This window comes from Dreissena polymorpha, chromosome 16, assembly GCF_020536995.1.
Source record: "Dreissena polymorpha isolate Duluth1 chromosome 16, UMN_Dpol_1.0, whole genome shotgun sequence".
Classification (NCBI taxonomy): Eukaryota; Metazoa; Mollusca; class Bivalvia; order Myida; family Dreissenidae; genus Dreissena; species Dreissena polymorpha.
Genome location: NC_068370.1, coordinates 35804729 through 35814757, shown reverse-complemented (window position 1 = coordinate 35814757; position 10029 = coordinate 35804729). Strand labels below are relative to the sequence as shown.

At 32.3% G+C, this 10029-nt stretch overlaps 1 long non-coding RNA gene across 1 annotated transcript; it reads right to left on the bottom strand.

Annotated features, from left to right (window-relative positions):
* Positions 1–3453: 3453 nt before the first annotated feature.
* LOC127861377 (uncharacterized) lies at positions 3454–4823 on the bottom strand. Its single transcript, XR_008040183.1, has 2 exons — positions 4392–4823; positions 3454–3579 (listed from the first exon to the last, which is right to left on the bottom strand). It is a non-coding gene; the product is annotated as an uncharacterized LOC127861377 (long non-coding RNA).
* Positions 4824–10029: the final 5206 nt, after the last annotated feature.

Genomic DNA, 10029 nt, shown 5'->3' with positions numbered 1-10029 from the left:
TTCCCTTGTTTATGATCCACAGAAAATAAATATATAATTGGAAATCATTTAAGTAATTAAATAGTTTTTTTTTCTTGTGCACAGTACCTAACAATGCCTTAATGTTCCTTCATTCTGAGATCCACGCAACATACTGTTATTTATTAATCATCGACAATTACGCTGAGATTAATAAGCACGTGTGGCAATTACTATGTTGCCCAAACTGCTTAATAATATTGTGCATCAAACGGTATAACACGTTTTATAGAACACACACCTGGTGTGGTTAAACTATTTATAGTGTTTGTTTTCTCATTACTCGTTCATATGTTCAAGAAATAAAGATAAAATAATAACCTTTTATAAAGTATTATAGCACCTACAATTTTGAATAATAATCGAACAGTAATGATCATGCATTTGATATAAAATCTGTGTAAACTCTTAAAAATAACGTCCATTCCACATGTACAACACGCTTTGTTTGTCGGACAAAATGGCGGCCAGACAAGCGTTGCTGAGGGGTGTGTGAAAAATCGATATCTGATTGGCTGATCGACAAAATGTGGGCGGAGTTGGCGACTGGTCAATTATCAGTGTATCGTACATCTGCATTGAGTGCATAATATATATTGATATATCTGTTTACTACGTAACGTAAGCTTTCTAATGATATATAATTTGTCAAAATCGGCCGAGAAATGAAACTATAATTTAACAAAAGACGTGAGTGGGTACATCAAAATGTATAACCTCGGCACTTCGCTGTACGCTAATCGTAAAAGATCGATAGCCACAACACGTTAAAACGCGCGGTGGTAAAACATAAAATGTGTATTTCTTGTGTTTAACTCGCTATAAATCCATTAATAACAACGGGAATATACTAAAAGTTATATTTTTTTGAAAGAGGAATTAATAAGCAACAAGATAACGTATAAACCAATAAAATCGGATGAATAGTTTTTGCATAAGATTGAATTTACTACAGTAAGGGTCAAATACTCGATTCATCTCCTGTCAATATACACTCCGTGGGAAAACTAACACATTGACACATTAACAAATGCATTTAATTAAATTAAATGCAATATTTTTCATTTGATTATTTGCATCAATCTTTAAATCGTGTATGCCTTTGCATTCCAGTGTTTAATTGCCCCCTTGTTCTGCATAATCCGATTATCTCGTTTTGATCAGATATTGTCCAGACTTAACTAACCACATGGTGTCATAAACCACACTGGGTGGCAGATGACAGTCTGGTCATTAAACACAATTGATGATGCCGCCATGTCTCATCTTCCTGGTAGTATTTAGCAGTCATTTTGTAAGATAATTTACCTCCGACATATTTAACAGTTGCGTAAATTAGATATGTTACATATTTTGCAAATTTTAAAGTTTTGTCCAATATAGAATATCAGAAATTGTACACCGTAAAGATACTAGCCCGTTTAATTTATGGAAAAAAATAAAGTATTTAACAAAATATAAAAATAAAACATTTAACGTATTTAGCGGGTATCGGTTAATTAAAACTACGTCATTCCGTATGAAAATTTGATGTTACGGCAATGCACGAACGATATCATAAAAACAAGAAATTACATTTGACACCAAACAGAGGTAAATAATATTAAAAATATATATATGTATATAAATATATGTGTGTTAAAATGTTAGATATGTGTCACTCATACTCACTAGTAACGAGTTTTCAATATACGTGAGTACACAGTTCAATTTGCATCATATGAAGTTGTGTTTTTTCAGTTGTATGTTAATATTTCTCAATAGCGTCATTCTTTGTACAAAACCCATCAAATTAAAATTACATGTAAATACTGTCATGTCCTTTGCTTTTAATATGGCTTTGTAGTATGTTTATTTTCAAAGCACTCCTTACACTTTCTAACACTCATTTATTTATCACACTAGCGAACTCATGCCATTGATAATTGTATTTTTATAATTAGATGTATTACTATTGTAATTTATTGAAGCTTTTCTGCCAAAAAATATTACGGCTTATGCATAGAGCTCTTTGTTGTGTCAAATTGTCGGCCTTTCAGTATTCAGATAATCTTTAATTTGATGCTTATGCCGAGTTTTTCAAGTTGCAAATAAATGTATTAATAAATTCGTTTGGCGCTTAATAATATATTTTTGAAATATTATTTACGTGTTTTTTCGGAGTTTTTTGTTTGTGGATTAATTGACTTAACTTTTGGTGTCGTTATCCATATGTTTTGCGTTACTTCAAAGACCTATAAAATACATTTTTTTGGTATTTTTAGCTTTATAGCTGTTTAATGATTCAAAGATGAAAATATAGATATATCACATAGATCACATTCTCTTCATCTTCCGAATAATCACATAAAAGATCGTCAAGATCAATATCACTCTCTCATGATAAAAAGCTCGTTTTTTAACGTGACAAAATTCCATCTAAAAAAAATAAATATAAATCCAAACCACAATTTTTTATCGCTGATATCAGTTAGAACAAGAAAAACAAGAGGGCCATGATGGCCCTGAATCGCTCACCGGACTAACCTTTCTTCATAAACTTAAATTTTATTAGACCCATATACAATCCCAAGCCAAATTTCATTAATTAATACATTCTGACAAAATTTCATTAAGACGTGATGAAAACTGTGACCTCTTTCATCTACACAAGGTTTTACTAGAATTGGCCCGGTGACATAATTTTTGACCCCAGATGACCCATATACGATCCAAAATCAGATATTATCAAGATAAACATTCTGACCATATTTCATTAAGATCATATGAAAACTATGACCTCTATTGTCCTCACAAAGTATTTCTATGATTTGACCTGGTGACCTAGTTTTTGACCCCAGATGACCCTAATACAATCCCAACCCAGATTTCATCAAGATTAATATTCTGGTCAAATTTCATAAAGATTAAATGACTGTGACCTCTACTGTCTACAAAAGTGTTTTTTTTAATCTGACCTAGTTTTTGACCCTAGAAGACCCAAATTCAATCCCAACCCAGATTTTAACAAGACAAACATTCTGACTCTATTTCATTAAGGTCTGATGAAAACTGTGACCTCTATAGTCTACACAAGGTTTTTCTATTATTTGACCTAGTGCCTAGTTGCTGACCCCAGATGACCCAAATACAATCCAAACAGGGCTCCCCTGGCCCAAAAATTTCTGTAGCCAACTTTTTAGCCAAATGGAATTTTGTGTATCCAAATTTTAGAAACTGTAGCCAAAGTTTTAGCAAAGCATTTGCAGGGGTCAAAGTTGGATATTTTGAAAATCCTGAACTTAAAGCTGCGGGCCAGGGGGCCGCAGGGCCCTTAGTGGGTCCAGGGGACAAGGGGGCCGGAGGCCCCCGGAAGCTCCTGGATTCGACGCATTAAAAGGGTGCCTGTACCTGTTCTGGTGATTCTATTTTCTTTAAAAAAAACATACACATATATTTGAAAATCTTCATGTATTTTATAAGGAACACACAAAAGTTGGTCAAAAGGCAATTCATTCACATGCACCCACTGTCTGGCATGGACTCGACTGCAGGTGTTGCTTTTGAAGAACCCGGTCAAACCTGTAACAGTCGTTACAAATTATTATATTTTTCACACATACTTTAAAAAGTCAATAATACATGTTTAATAAATGCAGAATCAAATGTTTGTCACCATTTATATTCACAGAATCATGCTTCCAGAAGCCTCCACATTCACCTAAGAAAATTGGGTATGGTGGCTTATGCTCAACAGTTAAAATTGAAAATTTCAGCATGGGTTCCCCTAGTTTTTATCCCAATCGTTTTGTTTGAATGCTAAATAATTGTATCCCTGTGTGACCAAAATTCGACGATGTAATGGTTACACGAAGCAATATTTAGCAAATAATTAAAGAAATAATGAAATGTTAAATAGCACAAAATAATAATTTTAAACTCGGCTGTATTACTTTGAAATGATTCCAAGACAATAATCATCCATTTAATCGATAAAAATAGAACATCGTCGAATTTGGGTTACGGTAGGTTGCCCATATTTGTTTTACAAAAAGTAAAAAAATACATTTCTTGCTGCTGGGCTCATATGTTGGGAACAATAAAACATTTTATTTAACTAAAAAAGACCTGTCCCAGTCAGCAAAAATGGCGTATTTGATCGTATTTTCAATTACTGTTAAAATTCTTTTCCTGTTTTATGCTTTATTCAAAGGTCAAAATATTTTAAAAGCTCACAATCAATGAATCAAACGTTATTAATAAAAAAAAATTGGCAAATTTGCTAGATCTATCTTGCCGATTTTTGATGCAAAAAAAAAACTAAACAATAAACTTTAGCAACAGAAAATACGACCGAATTCGGGGTGTTAGTTTAAAAAAAATAAAAACCCTACCTGGTTGGTCTTGATGGTTCTTATATTCTTTATGTGATTAGGGTCCTCTGCGTGGAGACGAAATGCCTTCTTCCCACAAGACTGATAATTTAGGGTTTTGTTACAAACTTCTCAAATCGCTTTTCCACAAGCTTCCACTTTTCTCAACCAGTTCACTCCCCGCCCGTAGACTACAGCGTAGTCTTTCTCGTGTAACCATTCCCAGCGCCACTTATTTTATGCACCTTCAAGATCTTTCACCTTATATCCAACAGGCAAGTATCTCGTTGCCATTTTTGTCAACTTGAGTCTAAACACAGCTTTCCATTCGGCATTAAATATATGCAAAAAGTACTCAAATTGATTTAAATCGGCAGCAATCTTTAATCTTTAATCAGATGTAATTGTTTATTTAAGCCGCTTCGATGTACATTTTGTTTTCACATCAGTAATTTGTCTCGATGACCGGTGTGTATGCCGACTGCGTATAAATTTTTCAGCTCAATAACACGGCGATGTATTGATGCACAGTCTACAGCTGAAAGCGGTTAATATCTGGGACTGCATGTCAGGAAGAAAATCAATACCGATATTTCGCATTGTTCAATAATTAAGCAACGATTAATAACACTTATCCTTTATGGATTTTCATGAAATAAAAACCATAATAAAGAAAATTTTATTCTCTTTAATCTGATTTTTTTATTATTATAATACACTTAGTGAAAAACAATTAATTATGCTGTTAAAGGTTTTTCTATTATTTGACCTTGTGACCTAGTTTTTGACCCCAGATGACCCATATACAATTCCAACCCAGATTTCATCAAGACAAACATTCTGACCAAATTTCATAAAGATTGGATATAAAATGTAACCTCTATTGTCTACACAAGGTTTTTCTATTGTTTGACCTAGTGATCTAGTTTTTGACCCCAGATGACCCAAATACGATCCCAACCCAGATTTCTTCAAGATAAACATTCTGACCAAATTTCATACAGATTGCATGAAAAATGTGGAAGATTTTTGAAAGTTTTCACAAAATAGGCAAAAACGAATAAACATGCAAAGTTCAACGAGCTCCTGCGGCCATGTTTTTTGACGAATAAAATTTCTTTGAACAACTTTTTCAGGAGAGCCTTCAAAGGTCATCCCTGTGAAATTTTTTGAAAATCTGATGAGCGGTTTCTGACAAGAAGATTTTTTAAGGTTTTTACCATATATGGTCATGGCGGCCATATTGGTTATGTGATCAAATTTTTTTAACAATTCTTTTGTTCCATGACCTAGGGATGCTCCACATGAAATTTAGTTGAAATTGGCTCAATGGTTTAGTAGAAGAAGATGTTTACAAATTGTTTACAGACGGACGGACGGACGCCGGACGCTGAGTGATCACAATAGCTCACCCCTAGCTATCGCTCATGTATTAAAGATTTTAATGATCGTAATCTAATATTAACAAAAAAATTGCTAAAACAAGGCTTTTTGTAACATAACCTAAGAAGTAAATTTGCTAAATTTTACTCTAAGTATGGTGATTTAATTTCAAAATATCATGTTTCTTTAAAATGGCATTTGGACTCAAATCGTACATCAAATCATTTTTGTCGTCAGTTGTCAAAACACCTATATACTGTTTGATTCCAATAACGTCGCTTTAATGGAATTACTACTTTTACATATTTGATTCTTAATATTTAATCAACTAAACTTGTTTAGGGCATTTTTCACTGTTTACAAAATTGTGTCTTTGTGTCGTATGAACAAATCTGCATGAAAACTACATTTGGACTCAAATCGTACATCAAATCATTTCTGTCGTCAGTTGTAAAAACACCTATATACTGTTTGATTCCAATAATGTCGCTTTAATGGAATTACTATTTTTATATATTTGATTCTTAATATTTAATCAACTAAACTTGTTTTATTAGTAGTACAAATTAGTAGTACAATTTTGCAGTAGCCCCCCTTTAATAGTTTTATTATTACTTTACAGAACCGCCCTGGATTTTTTTCACGTCATTGTGTTTTCGCCTGTCAATTACGTCATAACTCTCTCTCTGTTCCAGTTGTTAGCCACATGCATAGGTGATTGGGTTAATAACGTTCAATTTTATTTATATTTTCTCTCTGGCGTTTCTTGTTTTATTTAATTATTATTATTTATTTTTTTAGCAGTCACATAAACAACAAAGCAATGTAATGTGGAATTTTTACACCCATTATTGCTGCTTCTTCCTGTATTCGCGCGATGATTATCTGATATATTAACTCCATGATGCTATATTCTCAAATCTTTTTCTATAAAGAAGGAATGTAGTTGACAATTGTTAATAGTTTTATTTGATCGTTCGTCAAAAAGTTGTAACTCTGTTACTCTTGTATCTTCAATGCAATTGAGTAATTAAATAGTAATTAAATTGAATGCGTTTTAATTCCCTTTTATTGTTGTTTAACTTGCTGTGACGTTAAATTTTATTTACACTTTAATGTATTATGAATATTGCTGGGCCAAGTGTGAGGTTGAGCGCTCTATAACCAGGTTTAAACCCCCAATGCTTTGCATTGACCGTTCCAAGGCGTTGACCCCAGCTTTATTCATATTTTGTGTTTATGATGGTTTGTATTGTGTTGTAGTGTGCTGTTTTGTATTGTTTGGGCAATCGGTCACTTGCCTTAAATAAAGGAACATCTATTTGTTTTAATGAGAATTCAATTCTGCTCCAGCAGCTGGAGTTTCACTTATTTATATTATTGGATAGAACAGTTTTACACTCAACTGTTGACATCAATACATTTGTGTGTGCCCCTTTAAATTCAGAGGATTGTCAGCGCCAAAGCGTTTGTACTTAAAGGGTCCTTTTCACGTTTTGGTAAATTGACAAAATTTAAAAAAGTTGTTTCAGATTCGACAATTTTCGTTTTAGTTATGATATTTGTGAGGAAATAGTACTACTGAACACTTACCATGATCTAAAATATCCATTATATGTATCTTTTGACGATTTGAAAACCTTAAACTTATAAAGTGTTGCAACGCGAATCTATTGAATAATTTGGAAAGTTCTGTTGTTCTCGTTATATTTTTTGAAACTACGAGGATTGATTATATAAAGTAAAAAATATATCTCCTATTAACATGAGCATGGATGGCCGAGTGGTCTAAGCGGAAGACTTTTGACTTCAGGACCCCAGGGGTAAGTGGTTCGAGCCCTGTTGGGGATTACTTTTTATCTTTTTTTAATTATATTCTTGTTTTTTTATTGGAGAATTTTAGGACCAATGTTTAAATTTATCAATATAAATATAAAGAAGTGAAACTCCAGCTGCCGGAGCAGTATTGAATTCTTATTACATACAATAAGTTGGTCCTTTATTTAAGGCAAGTGACCGATTGCCTAAACAGTACAAAACAGCACAAAACAGCACAATACAAGACAACATAAACACATATAAGAATAAAGCTGGGGTCACCGCCTTGGAACGGTCAATGCAAAGCATTGGGGGTTTAAACCGGTTTTAGAGCGCTCAACCTCACACTTGGCCCAGCAATATTCATAATACATTTAGGTGTAAACAAGATTAGTATTGATGCAAAGCATCAAAGGGCGTCGGGAATTTCAGTGTAAAAGGCACTCAATGAAGTTACATGGAATAATTTTTTTCTACTGTAAATATTAATATATTGGCCTATTATTTTAAACAAAATAGAAAAAGATACTGGTATAACCATTATCTATGATTGTGTGTTATAACCTCCAAATAACCATTATCTATGATGTAGTGTTATAACTCCCAAGTAACCATTATCTATGATTTTGTAACCCCCAAATATTTTATAGTTCATTTGATTTACATTGGTTTCCTTTTTATTTGGACGCAATAGCGTACACATAATGTAGCGAGTTTTGCGTGTCAGTATGAGTTTAGGTACGCTTGGCGGAGCGTCGTTGTATACAATCGTTATTGGGGTTTACAGTCAACTCGTACCTAAGTCAACTCGCACGGTAGTCAACTCGCAACTTACACACAGTATCATAGCTTTACAATATGTACACAAGTAGACATACATCTACATACTTTTCTTTTAATATTTATTTCAATATTTACACACATTAACAAAGCTTTACAATATGTACACAATGAGACATACATCTATATATTTTTTTAAGATAGAAGTTTACGCACTTGCGTTAAGACCCGGTTTCTCAAAGCAATACTCATTTTGTAAACAAATTTTCCATTTGGAAGTTCAAATCATGCTTGTAATTTATGAAGTTGTAGAAATATTTAATAAATGAACAAATAGTAAATAGAAAAAGGAATCGATATACAAATAAATAATGCATGCACATATTTATTAAAAACTATTAATTATTAAGAAGTGAATAATTTGTCATAAAACAATTAATGAAGATCCCGTTACGTATGGAAAACTTATTGCGCACACAATTATAGGAAAAAAACGTAAACCGCGCATATATGATTATCATACCTACATGTATTTAAACATGGTTGTACGAAACAATGATTAATTTTACAATAATTCTCAATCATACATTTTTTACAAGAATCAAATGTTTATTTATTTAATACTTTAATAAAATTTACCATCATTATTAAAATGTGTACATGAGTTACGGTTCTACACTAATTAATTAAATATTTTTCCAACAAGTGCAACCGCGTGTTAGAAAACACATGAAGTGAAATGCTATGTGTGGTATATTTTTTGTTCAATCAACAAAAACATTGATTATAATATTATCGAGGGTTTAAAAAATAGGGCGGGCAGTGTTATCATAGATAAGCTACTTACATTGTATGTTTGCGCAAAATACATCTAATTCGGAGTGTGTGTATATAAATGTTATACTGCTATGTGTGGGACACATTTTTTAAATGCTATGTGTGGTACACAAGAATTTACCCGTCAGTTCTGCATTTAATCTGAACACAGTTTTGTAAGAATCTAGAACATAAACTTTAGTCTGTCCTGAAAATATATCAAATTAACCAAATGTTACATTATTGAATACTGAAGTAATCGTGTAATGATTAAACAATTTATGTTTAACTGAACATAATTCTTATAAAAGCATACATGTTATGTTGAAATATAATATTTCTTTGTTTTACTTATTGTCTTTAAATAAATATAATGATTGAAATTACTTCCTGATTATTGAATTTGGTCCATTTTTTAATGAATGACAACGAAAATAAGAGCACATGCTTTAAAATGGGTTTTACTTCTATTTTTTTCAGACTTGAAAAGGATGAGTCGAAAGATCTGTAACGCTTTTAAGGTTCGAAGCTGTGTAAGAACTCCATGAACACCATCAAACCACACGGAAGGTGATAGTTAATTATCAAAACCACAGTGACAGAGACAGGGACCCCGCTTCATTCTGTGATGTTAATGTAATGCTATTTCAAATAACTATGCAAACATACCATTTAACATGTATTTTTGCATAAGCAAAACAAAGTGTGTGTATTGATATGTGTGTATATTTATGGGTTTTGTATCTATGTTATTACTAAAATTGATTAGATGAATATAAAATCTGATTATGTGTGCTAATAAAACAGGTGTTTCATAACAAATAACATTTTAAATCCAATGATGCTTGTTTGTGGTCTATTC